Source organism: Drosophila santomea, chromosome 3L (assembly GCF_016746245.2).
Source record: "Drosophila santomea strain STO CAGO 1482 chromosome 3L, Prin_Dsan_1.1, whole genome shotgun sequence".
NCBI classification, from domain to species: domain Eukaryota; kingdom Metazoa; phylum Arthropoda; class Insecta; order Diptera; family Drosophilidae; genus Drosophila; species Drosophila santomea.
The window spans coordinates 22,555,127-22,580,219 of record NC_053018.2 but is presented as its reverse complement, the minus strand read 5'-3'; the positions used below and the strand labels follow the sequence as shown (position 1 = coordinate 22,580,219).

Below are 25,093 nucleotides of genomic sequence, written 5' to 3'. Positions count from 1 at the left end.
CTTCCGTTTTGTCAGCTAATGAAACGCGACATGCAAGCAACTGATGCGATCTGATTAACCGAATGGGGTTTTCCCACCGAACGAAAGATGTGTCTTGGACTAAAGGGATCTAAGTAGAAGCCACGCTCGTCAAGGAATACCCCTAGGCTCAGGATGACATTGTACTTGACATAATTAGTCAGGAAAGTAATACCCCATGGGCAACTGAATTTGGGATGGGACTAAACACAGCTGTAACCGCAGCGAATGCCGCAAGGCATTGTCCACGCAATTACCAACGCATGTGGAATATCCTGCGATTCATAGAATGCGATAAACCATATAATACGGCTGTACGATGTATGAATCGATTGCATAATGGGATACTAATAAACCGGTAATACGATAGGGCCGCCGATGTATATCGGGACTCTACACGTCGTCGACTGCGAGACGACATTATTTATGCCTAACTGAGCCTAGTGTGGTGGCAGTGGGCGTTGGGCGGTGGGCGGTGTTTGGTGTACAGTGGGCGGGAAAGTAAGTGCGGGATATGCGTGTAATTAGCCGCAGTAGTTATGGCAGCCACAATATAACTGGCCAGTAGATATGTCATGCCAACACCACACCCCCCATGCCCGCTCATGTGTCTTCATGGAAGGAGTGTAATTGAATACCTCGCTTGCTTCATCGGTCGCGTCGTCAGTGTTGGCTGCACACATCGTTGAACCCACCCGCAGCTCCTGGAAATCGGTCAAGCTGTCAATCAGATAGCGGTCCCCATCCTCAATCCGTCCTCAACCAACCTTCCTCTGCGGTTTCCCGCTTCGCTCGTGTGGGTGTATGAGTTTTGAGTTTCCTTGTCATGCATTTTTCATGCTCTTCGATTGGCTGCGGCATGAATGGAAAGCGTTATCCTAGCCGCCGACCCGAGGCCTCAAATAAGTACGTAGGTATAAATATATATCTTGCCCTGGGAGGAGACATTTACTGTTAACAAATTGTTGCGTGTGTCTGTTTAATTAAATTTAAATGGCAATGACAACAACGGGACTGGTAACGCGAACTATAATCAGAAGGAGAAAGGGTTGTCGTCGTGGGCTAGCGACTTTCAAATGACTTTTTCATGATTGGAAATGGATATGTTTAGACTTTTGTGGTGTGCTGGATATTCCCAAGTAATGCATTTTTAATCGTCATTCTATTCTTACATTCTTTTTCATACAGCTTTCTCCCGTCACAGAGAGCTTTTCGGGTGTTCGGAAAGTTTGTATAATTTATTTGCATTAATGACACTTAATGCTTGGCTTTGCAGCATCTCCCAATGTTATTCTTGGCGATGTTGTTCCATAGACAACTAGAAAAGTAAATGAGAAAACCATTGTTTAGACAGAAGAAAACATTAGGAACGGGGAATGTATGTCATTAACACGTACAAATTCGGAAAGCGATTGGGACTCATGGACCTCATGGAACATATGGAGTGACATTTCTGTTTTTCCTGATTTCCGAGGGATTGATCGTCAAAAAGTTCCCCATTAAATGTTGCTTTTACAACTTGAGTACCGGGCTGCGGGCTCCGATTGTTTTTACAGTTGCATTCGACATTTTGACTTTATCACGTATGAAGGGAACTTTTGTTTTAATGCCCTTAATTTGCTCTCTTTGGCTTAAAAGTTGGCCCCTCGCATATTCAATTTTGCAGTCTACCAACAGATTTCCTCGTACGGTAGAGCTTAAAATCAGACAAAACTTTTCCCGATTAGGTGGCCATTAGCACAGTACCTCACTCCCCTCCAACTCTGCCGTCGCATCCGCCCCCGCCACATGGTAAAAAGTTGGGACATTAATCACGCTGCATTTTTTTGGGATTGGATTGCCATTGGAGGAATTTCGGTTCCGAACGGACTTCGACTTTCGATAGCCCAAAGTTGTAGAAGCTTCATTTGCATATCGCATCCGAAGTTGTCAGACCCGAGTCCACCCACAGTCGGTCAGAGTTTCATTCCGGGCAGCGCAAAAGTCACATTGGATTAAAAAACTAAATTGTCTGACTTCTTTTTGTTGCTTTCACAGTTTGTCTTCCCTGTTCCCCAACCCCCAGAACCATATCTAGCTCTATATCTGTCCCTGTTCTGCTAAAAAGGAATAAAAATCAATTTAAAGTTTTACTGCATAAATTTGCACAGCAGTTTTTGTAAGTAAGATTGCGTCTATGCTAGGGATTGAAATTCAGGTTGGATTGGACCCTGGCCAGCAGGTAAAGTTTTTTGAAGTTTTCAACGTACCGCTGCTGCACTTTTACATCCTATATAAAAAAGTTAAAGGGAGCTACGGGTCACCTAACCATATATTATCTCTCCCCTCCCCTTGCCAAATATTTCAAGAGTTCTAAGGCATGGCGCAAAAATTATTATTATAGTGATAGTTGATTTTTATTAAAGATACAAAAAACCAGAGAAAATGCTTTAGTCGAGCCCCCCGACTATCAGATACCCGTAACTCATGTAGTGGAAGTGCGAACCAGAAACTTAAACATGTGCTGGAACATAGGTAGAAATTGTAGACGTTAGAGTGGGCTTGGCAAAAAGCTTTTTGGCAAATCTATAAAATAGAAATAGAAATAAATCTGCTATACCATTTGCTCTACGAGTAACAGATATAAAAACGTTTTAATAACTGATAAGAAAGACTTTTGAAAATTTAAATGTGCTCTATATTTTTGTGCGCTTTAACTGATGCTCAGTGTCCAGCTAAACACAAAGTTTCAGGATGTCTACAAACACAGACAAATATTTTTTAATTAAACCTCAAGCAATTACAAGCTGTGGGACTCCAAAGGCGTATCACAAAGGGGGGAATTCGAATTCGTGCTGAGGTGAGATGGGGATGTGTTTTAGGGTAGGGGAATATGACACCTATCACAGTTTACACTCGAAATGACAGGGAATGAGGGACAATTTTCGGCAGTAGGGGGGGGATGGGGTTTGGGTTCTCCTGTCACATGCCACTGTGGCTTTGTGCGGCACTAATTGATGTACCAGGCTCTCTATCCGCCCATGCACCCAAAGAAAAGTACGCTGCAGCAGCTGTCTATGAAGTGGAACAAGAAGACCAGGAGGCGGCGGCAGAGGAGCCTGGCACAATTTTCTAATTATACGCAAAATTTTATGCCAACAAAAGCAGCACACGCACATTCACATGCACATACACAGATACGTATTTAGGGGCGCACAAACTGCAGGCGGGATTTGGGCGGAGCGATTCCCCCACAAAACAGTGGGCGGTGGGTGGCGCCAAGTTTTATGCAACATTTTTCGAATGCAGCATGCTGCAGCGGGAGCAGCTGTTGCAGTGGCAACAATAACGAGAGTCCCGAACATTTTTGCAGATGTACAGCGGGTAACGGCCCTCAACCCCGTTTTAGCCACAAAGCTTTTGGGTTTGTGTGTGCGGTCTAAATTTTACATTAGTTCGATTTTCATTTCATTTGCTGCCAGAACATTTTTGGCATCCAATTTTCAATGCAGGGCCAGCAAAACAAGCTTTTTCTCCCCCAGTTTTCTTCTCGCTTCGTGCTTTTTAGCTTTTGGTTTCCCATATGTTGGCCAAATTCCAGTAATGTCTTCTTCTCCCGATTTGTTAACATCATTTTTTTTTCGTCAGAGCTCATTCATAAATATGCACACCAAATCCCCGAGAGCAACAGAATTGTCTAACAAAAACTGACAAATGACAATTAATTGCTGCCCTAATGAAGGTTGAACCGCACCGAATGAATCGACTGACTGAAAGACAAACAAACGGGTTATAAAGCGCGATGGAGCATTACGGGAAAAAAAAGAAAAACAGAAAAACCCAAAACCCCAAAGAACTAAGGTTTCCAGTCGGACTCTGACAGAGAATAGGGCGTGCCGAGGCGGAAGACAGACTGCGACCTACTACAAAAACCCGAAACGCAAATTGAATTCGGTGAGAAAGGCAGAGGAAAAAAGCGCCAACAAAAAATTGGACGCTTCATTAGGTTTTGAACAATTTGCGCTCGAGTTGACACCGGTCGAGAGAATCTCGGATTGGAGGCAGAACCGCAAATAAGCGGGATGCATGAAAGCCAAGAACATTGAATATAGAAAGAATATCTTTAGGATACACATCAATTACTCGAAGCGAATCGTTGAACTAGATTCCCCCCAGCTGGCTACCGAATTGAGCTTTGAACAGAGTCCGAGCAACTAAAAGTGGATTTTCAAGTTAATTATCGGCTAGCATCTGCTCTCAGCTCTATGTTGGAAATAGCCACGGGGAGATGGGAATGTTGCACCATCGCGACTCTGATGTTTTAATTGAGTTTCCTCCGACGGCAGCTGAGCTCCAGTCAATTCACTTGAAGTCTCCAAGAAAAGTTGCACAAGTTAAGTAATTGCATTACACCAAACGGTACAACTTGGCTAAATGAGGGGTTGATTGGCATGGTGATCGCGAGGGGTTGACTGCCCGGATTCCAAATCCTGGCCATAATCATAACAATGGTTGCAATTCGATGCTGCTATTGCCTTTGCCGTATGCAGTGAACAATAAAAATTAACTGGAGCATCAATAACAATGCAAAAGCCATAAAATTGGTGCTAACAACATCGCGGTGGCGCCCAGCTAAAATATATTGCAGTTTTGTAACTGATAAGAGAGTCGGCAGGAGCAGAAACAGGAGAAGGAGCGAGGCGCTGGTGTGGATTCATGTGCATTCAAAATTCGGATGTTGGTTTTCTGATTCGAGTTTTTATTTTCGCTGGGGTGTCATAAAAATTGATGGATGCTCCGGACCCCTCTGCAAACCTCTCCCTTCCGCCCCAGAACATACGATATTGATGAGTGCAAAAAATTGGGATAATAAAATTTATATTTTACTAGCTGCAATTTGTTGTTTGCAATACCTAACTGGAGCAACCCGAACAGAGCCGAAACACAAGCGATAAATAAAAGGCAAAATGACAAGTATTTATAGAGCAATCGATAGAGTTTTCCTTGATTAAAAATCGGAACCGGAACATTTTCTAGACAGACAGATAAAATTGTTTCTTTCGATGGGCTCCAGCTTTTGTGTCCAGCTTGGAAATTACAGAAAGAAATTGTCGAATAAAGGACGTCAAGGACATCAAATCGCAGCAATTGAACTGTAAAGGAGCACTGCCAACAAAATGACGATTGCAGTTTCCCGGCTTTTCTTCATTTTTACCCGTTTTTTGTCTCTCATTCCTGTGCCATTTCTCTCTTCCTTGTTTTTTTCGGTCATTTCACTTGTCATAACGACAAAGTCTTGGTCTATTTCTAGGGACCAAGACGAAAGGTCCAAGTGCTATCGCTTTTCCTCTGTCATGGGGGGAATAGTAGTCCACAGTAGTCCTCTTCGCCTTCAAATCAATTGCAGAAAAATCCTTGAGAGGGTTCGCGAAACTGCTCGGAGAGTGCGGGAATGCAGCCGAGTATGTGACTTCATTTCACCCAATATTTACATATGTATCTATACCCGCTACTGGTAGAGTAAAAGGGTATAATAGATTCGTTAAAAAGTATGTAACAGGTAAAAGGAAGGCCCACACTCTAAAAACCATTTTGGCAACGCCCAGTCTAGCGCCCAAAAACGGCAACAAAATGCCACGCCCTCAATTAAAAAAATGGTTTTATTTTTATTTTCTTAATTTCTTTTGGCAATTTTGATCGATATGCCAATAAAAATGTTAAAATTTCTCGTTCGCATTCCCATTAGCCATTAGAGTAACGGGTATTTGATAGTCGAGGAACTCGACTATATCGTTCTTGTTTTTTAGGATTTCTGCCCACCCTCTTTGGAGTGTGATTTTTATGGCCTGTTATTACTTGCACAGCAAATGCAGTGCAAAACCACACGGCTGTGGCAACCCTCTCCTCTAGCTGACGATAATTTATGCAATTTTCAGTTTGTTTTGGCTTTCTGAACAGGACTTGGCAGCCAAATCCGTTTTCAATGGCTGCGCCTAAAATGCGGCAATGGCTGCCACCGGGAGGTAGATAACAGACAACAGAGTCGTAAACATTATTTCTAAAAATTGCTTTTGTCGCATTTTCTCGACACATTTGGCAGCAGTTCAAGACGCCAGAACTCTGGCCAACAATTCTTACCACTTAGAAGAACATAAACCTCTTTTAAAGCCATTTGACCGACTATTTTACTAACTGAATTTTTCTATTTGCCTTTTCTAATTGCAGGTACGTTCAATGCGGCAAATGTCCGGTATCGTGAGTCCTGAATCAACCCATCCGTGAATCGACCTCGGGATGCCGGCGCTTATCGCTATGTGACCTCTTGACTGGACTCACATACGCATAAGCATCACTAGCCGATGGGTTCATAATTTCAATTGTCTTAAGCTGCTTTGGCAATTACTCGCCTAGCCAGCGAGGGGCATGCAGCAGGACTATCGACCGGTTTAAGCTCCAATGACTGCCCACAAACATACAGCTCAAGACAATGGGAAGTGGGGAATGAGGAATGAGGATTGGGCAAGGGTTTTAGTTGGCAGACAATGTGCTAAGTCCACTAACTAACTAACGAACTTATAAACTAAACAATGCCCCGGGTCATTCAGGCCAACAAGGAGCTGGCGATAATTTAACACGTCCGAGTCCAGAAACATAGCAGTCGAAGTCCAGATCCAACCTCAAGCTGCAGTCCGAGGCACGTCGCATGTCTCATCATAATCAAGTGATGCCAGCCAGCGGCATAAATGTCAACGATTTGATAATGGAAACGAATCTTCTACCCTCGGCTAAGGTGGCAGAGTGGCGGAGGGAGCGTGGCCAATTCCTGGCTGGTTCTTGAGCGCGACACCATCTTCCATCCACCATTAGTTGCCATTTGTTTTGGTTGGCAGGAACCAGAAGAAATGTGGAACGGAGAAAAACTCCAAGACAAATATTTGAGAAATTGCACAAGAAAATAAAAGCTGTTAATATCGGGGCAGGGATGTATGGTCGTTTAAACCTATAGACGGACCATCATCATCCACCACTTTCGGATATCGATTTTCCGGCCACAAAGAGGGAAAGGAACATCTTCAGCTAAGCTGGGGAAGCTGACTCAGCCCAACCAGACTCTGAATAGCGGTTTATTTAGCAACTTTTTGTTGCCTTCATATTTACTTAATACATTTTGTTGAATTTATACCAGGCAGCATCCACCAACCCAAAGACGCGCCCATTCATAACTAACACATTTGTTTGGGAATTTCCTTTTCAATCAATTCGTATGTGTGTGTGTAGCGTGTGCTAGTGTTTGCATTTATTACTTGGTTTCATTGGCATTTATTTTGGCCACCCCTCCCCTTCAGTCAGCAGGGGGTTAAGTGCTGTGGGCGTTTCTGTCAAAGGCAGCGGGAGCGGCATCGTCATTCCCATTCTTAAAGCAATGTTCTCAAGGGGGTCCTTGAAGTGGGCGAAATGAAAAAGAATCTTGGCAGAAGAAACTTACAATTAAAGAACCTTTGCGAAATCCTTTAAGGACTCTCTCCCCTCAGCTCTCGGCTCAGACCCATCCCCAGTATCAGCTGTTGGCCCTAACTCAATCTCGTTCTGCCTTCTCTGCACCTCACTGATTACGGCTTTCTTTTTCACTCGGCCATTCTCCTTTCCCCACTTCCGATTCTCCCTTTGGCCTTCAATTTTCTTTCGGCCTTTGCTTATTTGGCCAACTAAATCGACTTTGCTTTGTGCCCTGCACACAATATGGAGTTTTGTAAGCGCAGATAAGTACATACATACATACATGTATGTATACGGTGAGCACATACCCACATACACACATGCATACCGCATACCACCCATACACACTCACACACACACTTACACTTACGATTTCAATTTGTACGCTTTAATAATTCACAATTCAATAAATGCTAACAAATTGACATTGTCCAAAGGCCCAAAGAAAGAACGAAAAAGTTTCTATGGATTTCTGTGGGTTCCGTTTATGGCAGCCAGCAACAACCCCGTAATCATATGAGAGGCAGCAGTCGGGGCCGCATGGGGTTTCTTTTGGGGGAGGAGGGATGGGGCCGGGAAAACCTACCAATTACGTATCCGTGGAATTAACTTGAGCGACTTTTATGTCAATTCAATACATTTCATTTACTCCACGAAATCTTATGTAGTAAAAGGAAAATGTGCAAGAAGGTGGTTGTGTTGGTGGGGAGGATTCGCCTCGTCGTAATCGCATCTCAGCATATTTTCAACGTAGTTTTTGCGCAAATTCTCGGTAAAATTAATTTGTAATTTTAGTGAGTTCGAATCCTGTGCGTCTTGCTCCGCTACCCATTCTTGCTTCATCTTTCCGCATATCCTCCGGCTGTGCTGACAAATTATGTGCAAATAAATTGCTTTTTGTTAAGTGGCTTTGCATAAGAAGTTAGAACTTGTGGTGTTCCACCGCACCCCGAATACATGAGCCCTGCTTGAGGGAGTTTCGCTGAGCGGCCTGGCTGTCTGTCTGTGTTCTGTTGTCGATGTGGACGTGGACGTGGATGGCTTGGCATTATTTGATCGCACATGAATATTTAAGCTGGCAAATATTGCCTGCTGAGATACAGGGACACTTACCCACACCACTCTCGCACTTGAGTCACATTCAATTTATTGCTATTAATAGTCCAGCCCTTATGCATTTCGTATGCTTTTTATCGGCCATTTCTCGCAAATATTACCCATTTTTGCCAGACATTATCCTTGTGGTCCCTTTTAATGTAAATAAGTGTGCTCCAAGCAAATGCTAATTAAAGTTGAAAACAAGAGAGAACGCTATAGTCGAGTTCCCCGACTATCTGATACCCGTTACTCAGCTAGTGGAAGGGAGAAGGAGAGTCTTAAACACAGTTTTTGGCGGTTTGTAGGCGTTATAGTGGGCGTGGCAGAAAGTTTTTTGGCAAATCGGTAGAAATTTACAAGACTAATACAAAAATGAAAAAATATCAAAACATTTTTCAAAAGTGTGGGCGTAGCAGCTTTGGGCGGTTTGTGGGCGTTATAGTGGGCGTGGCAGAAAGTTTTTTGGCAAATCGATAGAAATTTAGAAGACTAATACAAAAATGAAAAAATATCAAAACATTTTTCAAAAGTGTGGGCGTGGCAGCTTTGGGCGGTTTGTGGGCGTTAGAGTGGGCGTGGCAAAATTTTTTTTGACAAATCGATAGAAATTTACAACACCAATACAAAAATGAAAAAATATCAAAACATTTTTCAAAAGTGTGGGCGTGGCAGTTTTGGGCGGTTTGTGGGCGTTAGAGTGGGCGTGGCAGCATGATTCGACAAACTTGCGCTGCGTCTATGTCCCTGGAGTCTGTATGCTTAATCTCAACTTTCTAGCTTTTGTAGTTCCTGAGATCTCGACGTTCATACGGACAGACAGACGGACAGACGGACGGACAGACGGACAGACGGACAGACGGACAGACGGACGGACAGACGGACATGGCCAAATCGACTCGGCTATTGATCCTGATCAAGAATATATATACTTTATATGGTCGGAAACGCTTCCTTCTGCCTGTTACATACTTTTCAACGAATCTAGTATACCCTTTTACTCTACGAGTAACGGGTATAATGATGGCTGGCAAATATAAATGACAATCTGCAAGAGTTGGGGTTACCACTCAACGAAGGTTATTTTATCGATTTTTCTCCATGGGAGCTTCGATTGATTAGCAAGCGCTTTACACCTGTAATCTATCAAAGTCCCCGTAAATTGCCATGAAATTTACACTCGTTACCATAACAAACAACTCTGATCTGAGGCCAAATCGGATTAAATGGCGCTATTCCATCCGTCGCTTTGTCCATATTTTAATTAATAAAACTCGTTACAGTTGAGTTTTCTTTGCCTCGAACCAAGAATCAGCTCATTAAAAGCCAAGACATAGCCAAGACGAATAAGCCTCCGACAAAAATTTCTTAAACAACAGAAGAAGGCGGACTGAGTGGCGGTCACAAGTCGTTTCTTTTTACCAATTCTTCGTAGAACACGGGTTGAAAAAGAGAACAGAGTTCCATATAATTAATTAAAGTGTCCAGGCGTTACAGCCACTTCTTGAGGAGCGAGAGAGCATTGAACGGTTTCTAAGACAGCCGCTACCTGTGAGCCGAACCAAAGTTGGTAGAACTCCCCTGCCGGTGGGGAATCATTTATAATCATTTTAATAATATTGTTAAGACCAAGCTTGCTTGCGACCTGGCCGGCCATATTGGTGCCGAATCTCCAGCTCTGCGAAGAGTGTTAACGACGAAACACTTTGCGATCTATGAATTTTTGAGCAGCCAATTAATCGAGGCAATCCATAATGTTTCCATAATTCTTGTACATGCCGCATATTAAAAACAAATTAGCGTTTCACCCAGCATTTGTTTCGACCGACGGAGGCAGACTGAAAATGTATACCCCAGCTTGTACATCTGATTTGGAATGCATGTTTTGATTACGTGTTAAAACGATTGCAATATGGGAAATCTAAATTTGATAAATTTCGTAATTTTGGCAGCGCCGTTAGCATGAATATGGTTTTTAATTGACACATTATCGACCCCAAAGAGCGGGTTATTTACAGTCCGCATTCAGTAGATTGGTCCCGACAATGGAGTTCCAGCGGTTCCGTTGCCATCCCAATAATCTATAATTATTGCATTTGTTACCCACTGTTGCATTTTGCGCAGAACTCTCCAGAACTCTCACATTTAACTTTGACTTAACCTTGGCTAAGCTGCAGAAGAGGGCAGGGTAGTTTCCCAACTGACAGTAACAGCAATCGAAAGTTGGGCATATTAATTACTTTCTTGTTCCACTACGATAATGACCAGGCCAGCGGGAGTGAAAGGCCATGACCCACGGCCGGGCACGGACAAAGATGGCTTAGAACAGAGCTGACCAATCGTGACGCGTCACGTGCCCACCGATAGCCGCTCCGCCCACTTAGCAACTATATACGGCGTACTTAGCACTTTCCCCAGCGAAGGGGAAACCTCAACTTGAACCAGCATGCCGATGGAGAAGGCCGGACACTGTGGCGGTAATTAATCATCATTAGATTTTCGTAAACGGAGCGGATTTTAAGTGGGATTTGCAGCTCAGACAGAGACAGGCGGAGACGACGTCGTGGAGATAACTGGGGGAGGACTCTATCAGGGGTGCTTCTCCCACTGAACATGCTCATTTAGTAATGATTTCTCTGTAGCCAGAGCCCAAAGTTTTTTCTCCAGCTGGAGGAGGACCATTTATCCTGGATGCTTGCGCATTGACAGCTTGGGTCTGCTTATCTGTCCTGCATTTGACATTTAGCATTAAAAACGCTTTAATAATAACGCAATAATAATAAGGATGCCTCTATCTGGCTGTCTGTAGCAATCTTCGCGGCAATGGGGGCTCTGGCCATCCGGAGTCGGCTCTCAACTAGATATTTATCAATTCATCAATCAACTGGCGGACAGATGGGTGGCAGTGGCAAGGACTTGCGAAAACTTTTCATCATTTCATTCGAGCAGACTACAATTATCCGAAAAAGCTCAAGTTCAGCCGGAAAAGGAGGGTGGGTGCTCCGGAAAGTCCTTCAATGTATCATCAATCTCCCTTAGCCGCGTAAGCAAAAATGGCGGACAGGAAACAAAACTTATCAATTACAATGGACACTACACCGAGACCCAAGGCACACTCGTACTAATCCCGCAAATGCATGTCATATTTAAAAGCCAATGGTCTGGCCGAAAGCTTCTGGCGCCCTGGCCTTGTCATAAATTCTGCCGCGGAGGGAGAATGTGGGTAGCAGTCTCCATTCCTCTTTGTTTGCTGCATTTGAGTTATGACTTAAGCTGACATTTCATTAGTGAGCATTAAGTGTTCTGCGAATGAGTTCAACAACAGCGGCGCTGTCATCATCGTGGGCCAGAAGATAGAGAAGGCGACATCGGTGGAGCCAAAGTGAAGCTGAGTGCTTCAGAATCTGCCGGTTCCGCTGGCTCTTATCCAGAGATGCCCTTGGTTTAATTAGTCGCGGTCCGGCTGGCCATAATGCGGCATTCACACGAAACCGTTGACCCAGTTCGCCGCATCTTCCCATCCTGTACTGCCTCAGCCGCTCTATTAATTGAAGACGTAAATAAGAACGGAGGGCTTGAGCCCCGGTCCGTTTGACCTAGCTGAACAAATTTATTTATCGATCCTTAACCCTTCCACTTAAGCCGCAGGAATAAATCGCTAGGTAGTGCGTGCTTTTATCAGAACGTCGATCTCGACTCCGACTAACAACAATGCGTGAATCGGAACGGCAATATAAAAATAAAATTCAAATTAAAAAGGAATAAGCTTGGGCCAAGTCCTGCTCAAGTGGGCACTCGAGTGGTTGGCCCCGCCACTTGAAACTGAATGGGGCTGACCACGAACCAACTCAATGGCTAGCTGACGGACTGGCTGAATAAATGAAATGAATAAATGACTGTGGGAATGAACGAATGAACGAATGAACGATTTGCATGCACACAAAACATTTGCGAAATCCGGGAAGCAAAAAATGTGCAGGCCAAGTAGGAGCTGAGGAGGTTTTGAGTGAGTTGGGACAAGAAGAGGGAAATACCCGACTACACTGCAGGTCAATTAATTAAGGCTAAATTAAGTGCAGCTGTGTAGTGGTCGAGTGAAGGATCTCCGGCTCCGGCTCCGGCTCCTGCTCCTGCTGCTGCCTCAGCTGCCGCTGCATTGCGATTCGAGTGGCAAGATTATAAGCTCTGACCAAGCCCAAGCAAAGCACAAGGCATAAATCCTGGATCCCCGGGCTCCTTGGCCCCGTGGCTGTTCGGAAGCGGTTTAGTTCGTTGACCGGAAGTCGGGCAACAAAAGCGCACTGAAAGTGGTAAACACTGCCAAGTCTGTATGGCTCCTAAAGTTTTGGCATGTGCAGATAAGCCAGCCTGCATTTGTATTAGTCTTTTTCGCTTAGCTCCAGACCTGAGCCGAGGGCGGGAAGTGACCTATCGAAACTGTTTTGGCATACAAGTGGACTCTCAAATAAACAGAAATATAGTCAGGATATGCAGGGTATCCCAATTCCGCATTCTTCATAATAAGTAGCTGTAGCTTCTCGACGAATCCAGACATGAAGATCGCACCTCATAAAGATCAATTTGAGCCGATTTGGCCCACGCAGCATCTCGAGAGCGAACCATGACTGCAGTGATTTCGCCATTATCATAATGATAACCTAACAACGGCAGAAAACGACAACCACAATAAAACTAAATAAGCAAATAAAGTAGCCACGGCAGAAGGGGAAACGCGTCAAATTTGCATGCAAGGGAAGGGGCGTGCTGCACTTTATGATCGCGGAGCAACTGGACAATTGACATGCCCCGTGGCATTGTAGGCGTAGCAGTACCAGCTGCGGGTTGAAGCAGGAAAGATGTCCGCAAAATGTTTGCATCGATAAATTAAAGCGAACTAACTAACCGCAGCAGAGCGAAGAAGCTGTAACTGCAACTGCAACAAGATAATGGCAAATGAAGCCGTAGGAGTTGCATGAAGGCGTTCTCCTCGTTCCCACTCCTGCAACTGTAGCGCATTCAAATGAGAACGGAGCTGACCACGTGACACGGCATCGGGCTACTCCAAAATGCTCCCCCCGAATGGCTTATCACGTCGGCATCTTTTTCGGGAATGTAAATGGGGATGGGAGGTGGAACGGGAAAGCGAGCCCACACGGAGGCACGTTCATTTAAATTGCTGCTCCTCCCGGCAAGTTCATTGTTTGAAGCTTCGTTTCATCCGCTGCGCCTGCGCAGTAATTTATTTCATTTATACTTCCCAGTCCGACTCGCATGCTGCGTTTTTATTATCAAAGCATAAGCAAAAAATGTGAATACGCCTCGATTGTTGGAGTCCCATCTCATCTGGCATCTGAAACTTGCTTTCGAAGCCAGAAAGCCATTAGCAGGAGACCTCGACTCGTGTTCCTTGTTGTCCACTGCCAGTACCTTGTCTGACATGTGCTTGCGGCTACTGTACACGACAGCAGGCTGAGGATGGGTATGGAGATGGCCTTGGGGATGAGGAGCAGATTCAGATGCTTCCTACATAGAATTGACCCACGGAATGGTTGATTTTCTGGGGCTTGCCAAAAGGATTATACTGACGGGGCCTGATATGAATGCAGCTTTTGATTGTCTTTCTGGGCGGCCACCAGGCTGAGCTGCAGCTTAGGCAACATTCGAGGAGGTCGAAAAGTATGCCGTGGCACCTGTTGAGAGCCCAATCGAGGAAAACTGCCTTTGTATTAAATAATTTAGTCAAATTTATTCCCGGCAACAGCATCTGCATATCAATTCAAAATCGATTTCACAGTTTCACGCTGCGCGACCCACAGCCAGACCCACAGATTGCAGTATAAATAAACGATAATTGGCCAGTGGAGTTAGGGAAATAGAGACAAATGAGGTGCAGCAAGTGTCAGGCAACATGACAGTTGGCATGTTTCACGAATCTCTTAGGTATGAATGGTGAATCTGGTCAACTGCAGCTAATTTCATCTCACGTCTCTTGTTATGTAAGCCGGGCTGGTTTCCATTTTCTATGATTATCATCTCAATGGCGGCAGAAGAGTTATAAAAGCTGTAAGACATTTGAATTAATTTGAGCCATATTCAATGGACAATGAAACGAAAGTTGGAAAGCCTGCTCCATCAAGTCTTGGATAATTTTAAAATTTTCCTATCAGGTGCAGGTGCGAATTTTTTCCCATTTAATTTTTCTAGCTGAATAAAGGCCAGTGATTTCTGGTGTCACTTGACCATAACACCTGCTGGCAAAAACAGAATTCGCCTTCTAAATGAAATACATCACAAATATTTATAAATGTTCAGGCGCACTCGCAAATAAACAATTGTTTGCAATGCATTACAATAAAATGGTGTGAAACAATTCCTGCACCTGACAGTGACACAAAACCCCCAAAAAGAAACAAATGCAGCAGTTGAATGAAATAAAAAACATAATGCGGTTAGCCGCAGTGTGTAACAAATTAAATTATTGCACGAGCAATCTGCATCAGTCCAGTTTTGGACTTTAAGACAAGCAAATTTAATTTAACCCAATAAAACAACATGTCCGTCAGTAATATCAAACTCATTCTTTATTAGATTTCAGTATTCATCAAGGCAATTAATGGGTAGTGCAAAACACTAGTTTAATTTCCCCCACTGTTTGTCGGCCAGCTCACTTTCGTTTTAAAGCTGCAAGTTGAAGCCAATAAGCCAAAGTAACAGGGTAAACACATGTACCAGCAGCAGCATCCAAATGGCCAACAATTTTTAAACAAGATAGAAAACACCCGGAACACGTGTACACAAAGATACACATACACCCGCACAGCTTAAACTCTGTGAAAATAGTTTCAGTAAAGGCGGCAGAAGCAGCCCAGCCAGCAAACAAGCTGCTTGTGGCTGGTCTAACCCACCGCCCACAACCAAACAACCACCCACTACCCACCGTCTCCTGCCATTGTTATTATTTATGCGAGCCAAACAGCAGCTTCCGTTTGTGCCACATGCGGCTGTCGGAGGCATGCAACACACGGTGGACAGGAGCGGAAAAGGAGAGCATTTAAAAAATGCATGCAGCGAAGGCCTTGACTGCAATATGTTGCCTAATGGCAGGCACACCACTAGCTAGCTGCATTTTTATAGATTTTTTTACCAGGTCAGCGGAGCAGACAAGTGGGGGCAGCAGGGCGGTCGTTGGCTTGTTTAACATTTTCAACAATTTCCTTAATCACGGCCTGGCCTACGAAACACAGCTGCTACGCGCCCTACCCCCTTGCAAGCCATGAAAGTCAACTTTTTGTTTGCCAGCGAGAGAATGTGTGAGTGTGCGCCTCAAGTTATGCTACATTTGGTGGCGGTTCGCGGAGCCTCTGCAGAGCTGTGTAACATTTTAATTGCTTTACATAATGCAACAGCATAGGCTGGAGGTTGGCCAGTGGTTTCTTCTTTACTATTGCGGTACTGCAGTTTTGCATTACTTTTAATTGTTTGTGCAGTCATGTAAACAATTAAAAAAAGCACTAAAGATTCGGGACAGCCCTATGACTAAATTCATTTCGAAAGAAATGCAATCAAAGCGGTATAGGCTTAGCAGTATGGCGGGTATGGCGACTGTACCAGCAAATTAGAAGAAATATTCTTCCACCATCCAACATCATTATTCACATGCCTCACAGCCATTTTTGTGCTCCCCACGCAGCATAATTTCCAGGCAGAAACATTTCGCCTGCAGTGGCTTCTGTTTTCCCCCTGGCCGCACAACAAACAGGATCAGCGGGAACAGCACCAGGCTGAAGTAAACTTGAAAAATTTTGGGCAGGAGAAAAAATTCCCGAAGACGTTCAAGGCTCAGAAACAGAAGCAGAAACATTAATAAAACCGCAAGTTTCCACCTCTTGAAGGCAGGAATAAAGAAACCAAAAGTTTGGCCACTTTTCAATTTTGGGTGCACTTCAACTTCTCCTTCCAGCAGGGTCAGCTATAGCCATCAAAACTAAAGCTCAAAAATTTAACGACTCTCCAATGCCCACTAAAAGAAGATGAACAGTGCAGGAAATTTAAATTAAATTAGGGAAGATGAAGGGCCTTCCAGCAGACACTTTATCCGTTTGGACTTTTGCAATCGGAGCGAGTAATAAATAAACAAAAGGACAAAGCTGAATATATACACAAAGAGCCACTTGACCAGGGCAGAAGCAATTCAGAGTAGAAAGGCGACATGGAAATAGAAAAAAACTTTGCTTTCAAGTCGCTCCAATTAAAGTTGCCCGAGATGAAGATGAAGGAACGGATCCATCCCGCCCCCCTTTCGCCCCTGCGATTTTCCCACATTCGTAACGCGAATCTTGTAATGTATACATGGCAGACATTCCATCAAAAAAAATACCCCTGCTTCTTTTCATCGCCTTCCCCGAAAACTTTTCTATACACTCGCATTTATTTCTGGCTCGCCCCACGTGACGAGAAGTTTTCCACTCTCTGATGTCATATTGTTGTTGTACCCCAATAATGATTTGTTGTTCTTGTTCATGTTCATGTTTGTTCATGTTTCGCGTTTGCATAGCAACTTTTGTCAGCCGGCAAATTGAATGAGATTGCTGCCAAAGATGGAATCCAATTAGAATTTGAATCAAAATAAAAAAGTTCCTTTGAACAAGGAGCGGAAAAAATACGAGCACGAAAGCATTAAAATCGCTCTAATTGCTTCAACCAGTTGGGAATTCTAAAGGCAGCCAGATGTGAAGGCTTGTGCCTCGTAGAGTCATCATTTCGCCCACCTCTTACTTCTAAGCAGCCATTGTTTGAGGCGAAACAAAGGAAAGAGCTCGCCAAGCAGCAGAAGACCATATCTAGCCGCAAACTAAACCCTCGAGTGGCCCAAACACACGCTCACACACACCCACGCTAGGGAAACCGAGCCAAATAGCTGGGTTAGGTTAGGTCATGTTGTCAGCTTGTTGCACTTGGCCCGGGGCTCATTAATAGAACGATTACTTTCCCCTTATTTTACCACACACTTTAACACTAGTAGTAGTTTCATATACATATGTACCAACAGTTAGAACATGGAATACCATCATAGGTTTACGAAATAAAGGGGAATGTAGCATACATATATCATGCAGCGTGTTGAGGTCATTATCAGTTCATGTGGACACAATTTATATTTTAAAGCCAAATATCAATTTTGTTTTAGGCTAACAGTGCGCACAATTTATTTTATTTTTTATATTTTTTGTCCCTATTTCCCTGACCTCAACTGTGCTGACTCGCATGGGTGTGTCACACTTGACTTGTGTCGCGTCGCCTCCTCGGGTCGCTTGTTGACACTCATTGAGACAAAAGTGCTTAACTGCCTGCACTTTTCCGGCGGCTGCAAGAGCAGGAGGCTAAAGAAACTACGAGTTTCTCTCTTTCGCTTTTACCCTTGTTTTTAAGTTTTCCCACCCACAAACACACATACACTGGCGTGCAGATAAAGCTTTTATTTTCTGCTTCATTTGTTTGTAGGCTTCGTATTGAGGATGCGAAAGAGGCCCAGACAATGCATGGCGCCCCCATTCGCTGGCTCTCTCTTTCTCTCCATCTGGAAAAATGTGTTGCATAACTGAAGGCGTTCGCGAAAAATGTCAAGCAGCTCGGTTGGCATTACGACACGTATAACGAAGAAGGTTAGGCACGCCTGACATGGCGTGAAATATAGCGGGCCGAGGGAAACGGAGTGAGAACGAAATGGCCTGAAAAGTGTGTGTTTTGGGCCCTTCGCTGCCACTTTGAAATGTTAATGAGCCGCAAGCAAATGCCAGTTATCTATAGCCTACTTTCGGTCGGCATCCGGTCCAAACTTTTCGCTGCATTTCCTCCACTTACAGTACACTCCAGAGAACTGCAGCAAGCCACCGGCACCCTAAGTGTACCCGCTAAACACCGGGAGTCTCCGCACCCGGGTGTTTGGAGACACCCTAAATTTAGCAATGACAAACACCCGGGTGTTTTGCCACCAGGGTGTTTTTTGTACTTGCACAAAAACACCCGGGTGTCTGCTGTGCAAAGAAGTTTAGGGTGGGTGACGCGCAAGCAAGAATCGGCCGCAGGTACTTTTCTGTATGCATAAAAATTGTATGGGTGGAAGCGAGACACGGTCCAAAAAATTTAGGGTGAATGGAAATACCCAAGGAAAAGGTCGTGCACATGTTTTTGCGTTTTGATGTATCTAATGTCTTAACAGAAAACAAACTTATGTATTATTAAATAATATAATATATATATTATATATATTATTAAATAATATTTATGCTTAATTAAGACAATTATATTTCTATTGTTTTTTTTATCACTTTAAAAAGAAAAATTATACATACAAAATTAAATATGGGAATTAAATATTAAAAATTTTAACAAAACAAGTAATATAAGATATAAAAAAGAAATGTCTATTTCGTGTTGGTGAAATTTCTGTAAAAGGAATGCATAAATCTACAGATTTTGGGCATAATATATTTCGTTTTTCAGTACTTACTGTACTTTTCTTTTTCGTATGTTACCTACCACAGGCACTCGAATGTCTACCAGACACCCGGGTGTTCACCAAAACACCCGGGTGTTTACCAAAACACCCGGGTGTTTTGCCAGACACCCGGGTGTTTCCGAGAAAAAGGCACTTGCCTTTTTCTGCATGTTTGCCTTCTCTACCCTTCGTTATGAGTGGCAAGTGTGATCGGTACCCGCGACGTAGGGTGCCGCATTGATTCGGGTGCGTAGGCACCAGGGTGTTTGCAGACACCCGAATATTTTGAGCGGGTGTTTGTATGTACCCGCGAAAACCGGTGTGAGTGGCACCCGCACTCAAAATTGTTGAGTGTGATCAGGGTGGCAAAAAATGCCACTCTTGCAGTTCTCTGGTACACTCCCATCAGTGCATTGCAGTGCTTGTGTATAATTTTGGTATAATTTCCACCGAATCAAATGGCAAAAGGCAAAGAATTGGCTAAGATCCGACCTACTTTCGGAGGAACTTCCACTGGCAACTTGCATTGGGAAATGTGTCAAATAAAGCGTTAAATTAGATTTCAGTTTCGCCGCTTTTTCCACCATTCATTTGCCCGAAAACTTTTGACTACTGGGCTGCGTCGGAGCAAATAAATCTTAAGAACTTGCAATTTTCAGAAACTGTCACTTGACGTTTATTACTTTCCCGCTTGACAAAGAACCAGAAGTTATGCCAGGCCCGCAATCGGGTTGGCGCTTTAAGGCTTAAAGTCTATTACTTTTTCTCCTTATTTTTGGTGGCAGAAAGGGGTGGCACGGCGGCGCTCACCTAAACATTGGCGGCAGGCATGACACGGCAAAGTGGAAACCGCAAAGTATGCGACACACAGGGCTGAGAGCTGAGACATCGTCTAATAGGATTAGCAAGGAGGGGCCACTAAGCAGGGGAGTTTCGGGTGGGGACGAGAAAAATGAACTCAAATCGGTTGGCTTGCGGTTTTGGGGCCGTCGTCTGCTGAACTTTGCATGCCACAAAATCAATTAAGCAGCGCGCCAGCGCATCTCTGCTCTTCTATCTGGCAGCGGGAAGGACTCGCAAAAGCTGTCAGAGCTAGTTTCTGGGTCGATTTGGATGGTGGCTCCTCATGAACAAACCGGGTCAGCGTTGAAATTCGATTAACGCCGCCGCAGAGTATGGTACAGCTGGCTGCAGATGCAGAAGGATGGATTTACCCGTCAGCCCCAAGGGCTGTGCGGAAGCACCACATACATAGCAGAAAACAGGCTCGAATCAAAGTTTGATCCTCGCCAGCAGCAGAAAACCTGGTCGCGCACCAAGACTGAGGTTAACTAGCACACAAAATTGAAACTAAAGCAAACAACTTCTTGTTTTTTTCTTCCTTCTTTGTCGGCTCCTTCTGTTCTTCTTTTGGCGCGTTAAAATATTCGCATCGCGTGCCTTTGGCTTTTTACCTTTATGTCGTGTTTAGCATTAGCGTAGCTCCTTCCTCCTTCTCCCCTGCTCCTCCTTGGCTGTATATCCTGGTCGCCTGGATCTGTATCCGTCGACACATGAAACGTGACTAAGCTGACAATTGTGTCGAAGTAAATCCAAGTTTTGTGAGCCCGACTAAATAAATCTCCTAGGCGAGTGCAAAACTTTGACAAACAAAGATTGTGGATGCGCATGGCTTTGCAAATGACGCACAATGGCCCATGTGTGTTAGTATTAGTAGGTGTGTGTGTGTGTCTGTGTGTGTGTGGAGGGAAGAAGGTACATACATGACAGGCGACTAAATAGTTGGGCAGCTTTGGCTTTAGCTCCAGTTCGGTCGGGGACGCAAATTTAATAAACTGTACACATTTACCTATGCCGAGGAATTACTTGACCGTACCGGTACAAGGAGTTCCCCAGTAAGCTTTGACATCTTTGTGCTAGTGTGTGTGGGCCGGTTCTATTTATATGTCAAGCGCAGGCGGCGCAAACACACACGGATACGCACAGAGATACAATGCAGTGTGGCTGTGTTGGTGCAAATACAAACAGAGACTGTACACGCATACAGATGGCCCGCATTATGCTACCGCCCTGCCGCGCCCCCTGCGAGAGGGTCAAGGGGCGGGGACCGTGCAAACTCGGCCTGTAACTGGATGCAATCACACACCCTGGGCCCTAATACACAGAAACGCCATAAACAAAACGTCCAATTGTCAGTTTAGGCGCCTTTTGTTTACTTCCCTTTGCATCTACCCTGCTGTCTGTGGCTGTTGCTTATCAACAAAATGGCAGCAGCAGGACCCCCAGGACCCCCAGGACTTCCCCATTCTGCCAATCACAACAAAAAATCGCACTACCTGCACACGTTGCGTATACGCAGTGTTAGCACATATGAGCACTTGCATTTATTTAATGCCGTTCAGTGCGGAGTATTTGTTTCTACCTGTCATCATTGCTGTCTCTCTGGATTATTGTTATTATTGATGGTGCCAGGGGTTTTCTGCAGCGTAATGAGCTAGAAAACAGAATTCCCAATCGATTAAGCGATTGTCATCACCTTTTCCTGGTCTCGACTGCAATTCAATTTCCCGCTTGGCATCTTTATCTTTCGTTGCTCACTCACTTAAGTCGGACAGAAGCAAGCAGGACAATCAGAGAACGAAACTGTAGTTAAAAGGCGTTTCAGCAGTTGTCAGTTTACGCCGCCCACCTGGGAACGCAGCAAGGACCTACTCCGGAGTCCGGACCCGGCTCAGGTCGCCTCATTCTCATTACTCCAGCTTCCAGCTTCCAGCTTGCAGCTTTACCCTCTGCTGGTAGCAATTCATGCTCAACTGACATTTCAGCTGTCATACCAAAAGTGCTTTACATTTCTCTCTCGTCAAGTGAGAAGGGAGAGGTAGGGGAAGAATTGCTGCCGAAGGTGTTGGCATGCCCCCGCTGCCCATTGTTGGCATGCCACAAGCAGCTGGTGTCGCTTTTCGATTCCCCACCCAGCCCTTAATTTAATTAACATATTTCACTCGGCAGCGAGTGCTTGTGCTGCTCGAATGTTTGCATTCCAGACCCGATAATGCGGTATCCCTAATTAAAGTTGACTTGGACTCCACGTCGCTAAAGTCTCTTTAATTTAGACGGAAACTTACCGCATACTTTTTGCTATTTTCGGTGATTTTGCCTTTTAGGTATTTTGGGTCGCTTTTTTTGCAGAGTGCATTATAAAAGCATTAAAATGCAAGCCAAAACACCATAACCAAAAAGAGAAGGGAAATTGGGAGTTGGGTAGAAGAGGACGAAGAGGACGAAGAGGACGAAGAGGACGAAGAAGGACGAAGAAGGAGGGAAAGCAAGCCCAGTAGGAGAATACACTTTGTCACATACACACAAGCGAAACATTTGGCTCCGCAGCCACCAACGCCCACTAGCCCGCCCTTGGTTATCACTAAAGCTAGCTTCGCTTTTTCATGCTCCGCCTGACGAAATGCCATTACACATTTTGCGTACCCTAAAAACAGCAGCGGCAACAGCTTCAGCTCCACGCTACAACTACAACGCATTCGCATTCAAAATGACAAGGCAAGAGAAGCGCCGGCAGAGGAACAACAACAGGAACAACACAAACAAACAAACAAACAGCAGAGGGGAAAAATAAACGCTGGGGGTTGTAGAAATGAAGATAAGCTGCTTATCAGCGCCATTCCCAGTAGTTGCCCGTTGTTCATTCGCCTGGCTGTGCTCTACTCCTTCCATACTCTGGATGCCTCAGTTTCAGCCTCATCCCATCCCATCCCATCCCATCCTGGCACATCCTGCCACATCTTCTCCTCCTCCTTGGCTCCGACTGAGCTTTAAGTGGTCGCTTGGCATTCGCATTGGCTCCCAGTTCATGGCAGCTCCTCTACGCCTGTCTGCATGTGGATATAAATGCGGATGGGGATGCGGATGTGCATAAGGATGTGGATGCGGATGCCAACTGGCAGGCAAACAGGCGACAGCAGCAACGACCAGTGCAGAATCCTCTCTGTTAGCCACTTTCATTTGGCCCGTTTCGTGGCATTGTCATTGTTGTATTTTTTTTGCCATTTGGCTAAGCCCTTGACTTAATCAGCACAATGAGAACGAATAAAGTATACCCAGCATGTGGTATGAAGCACAAGGGTAGCGTACTTCTTGCGGCATACCTTATAAACAGTTTAGTTTTCAACTGATTTGGAAGCATATTCTTTACTGCGATTCAAATATTACAGATCTAAAGTGCCAATATATCCACCTGTGTATGCCTTCATCAAATGCATGCCGTGCGCCCCAAACTCCCTTCATTTCCCCGCCTGCACAGATGTGGTGTGTATTTAAATGACGCCGTCGCTTGTGCATGCAAATGGGGCTTGGTTAGCTACTTTAGCTTAACTTTTGCGCTTTATGACGATATAATTGGAGGGCAATACAGCGTCAAGGAGGTTACGTTCTTTGGCTAATTCTCAGTTCCTGAATGTGGGGTAAATGCGAGTGCCAGTTGCACTTCACTCATACTCATACGCAGTCCCGGCCATTTTCAATTTCCATTCTCTGTGCTCGAACAATAAGCGCCTTAAATCCGAAATCTAATTACACGCAAAGCAAAGACAAAAGTCCACAAATATTCCCCACCCAGTTTTAATCACAGATGACCGACCGACAGAACAAGTTTGCCGCTGCCAATTTGAAGTGAACATTTTTGGGGCAACTTTTGGTGCTCTTGGTGCTCTTGGTGCTTTTGCTGCTGTTTAACCGCGTGAAATAATCTTTGCTGGCAGGCAGTCGGGTCCAAATCCTGCCACCTCCTTTCCCGCTTTGTTGTTGCTTACGCCGCCGTTGGTCTGGGCCGCGTTTCATTAAAACGATAATGCGCAGGTCCTGCGGCAATCCGGGCAGCAGGCCGAGCATCGAGCATCTCGTCCGAGCAGACAAGTTGGTGTCATATTTTCCGCAGCTTAAATTTCCCACAGCATGGCCAGTGGCCACTTGTACGCCCAGATTCTTCTGGCCCCATGCTCCAGCTTTGCAAAATGGGCAGCAGGAAAACTGGAATTGTCTCGGCCTAGCGCAATGCGATTACGCCAACGGCCCTACAAGGAGCTCCCAGGACCAACTAACTAACACATACACATTCGCGTTTTCGCGCCCGGCTAATCTCAACAAATTTGAAATTTGGTTCCTTGGCCGTTGGCTCTTCCGTTTGCTCCCACTTTTTATTGGACATTTTTTTCCGCTATTCTGCCCGCTTTCGCTTGGCGCTTTTGGCGTTTGAATTTGCTGAGCATCCTGTTTGTCGTGCTTCCTCGCATCACATCCCAGCTCAGATCCCCTCCAGGGCACCCATAGAAATGCTTTTTAAGCCTACAAATGAGCTTAAAATTTTCTATGCGAGTGAATGCAAATGCTTTTGAAATTTATTACAGCGCAAGGAGTGAAGAGGTGGAGTGGAGGAGTGCCACACTCACACAAAAGCCCAAGAACACGCACGCACACATCGACACCCCCAGAGGGCCGCTATGTGGGTGTGTGGGTGAGAATCAAAGGCATGTTGGCACTCGAATTTCGTCGTCCTCGTTCTCAGCGTCGCCTTCTCATCGGCATTGAAATTTTTGAGCGCGGCAAATTGAATTTCATTTGAATGTTTTTCCCTTATTTTTATTTATATCTTGTTACTCCATTTGGAAATTGCCTTTTGCCTGGTAATTTTCAGTTTTTAGAGTTTTGTATCTATTTCTTCCGCCACCCTGCCCCACCTCAATATCGCATTTCCATTCGAGCTTTTCGTGTTTGTTTGTTTAGCAATGCCCGAAAAAGAGGGACTGCAAAAGGGGAGATAAATTGAATTTTCTATGCTGTTAAATAATTTCATTTCGATTTGTTCCTTTCGCCTGATTTTTGTGCCTGGCTTTCAATGCGAACTGATTGCAGCTCGCTCCCGTCCCAGCAAATCCATTTGTATTTTAAAAATTCACGAAATACTTTTAGTGTCAAATGTGCAATGATTTCGCCATT

General features: G+C 44.7%; 1 protein-coding gene across 5 annotated transcripts in view; it reads left to right on the top strand.

Annotated features, from left to right (window-relative positions):
* Positions 1 to 25,093, top strand: part of LOC120447625 (teneurin-m) — a 115,696-nt gene that overhangs the window by 43,971 nt on the left and 46,632 nt on the right. The window lies entirely within an intron of this gene.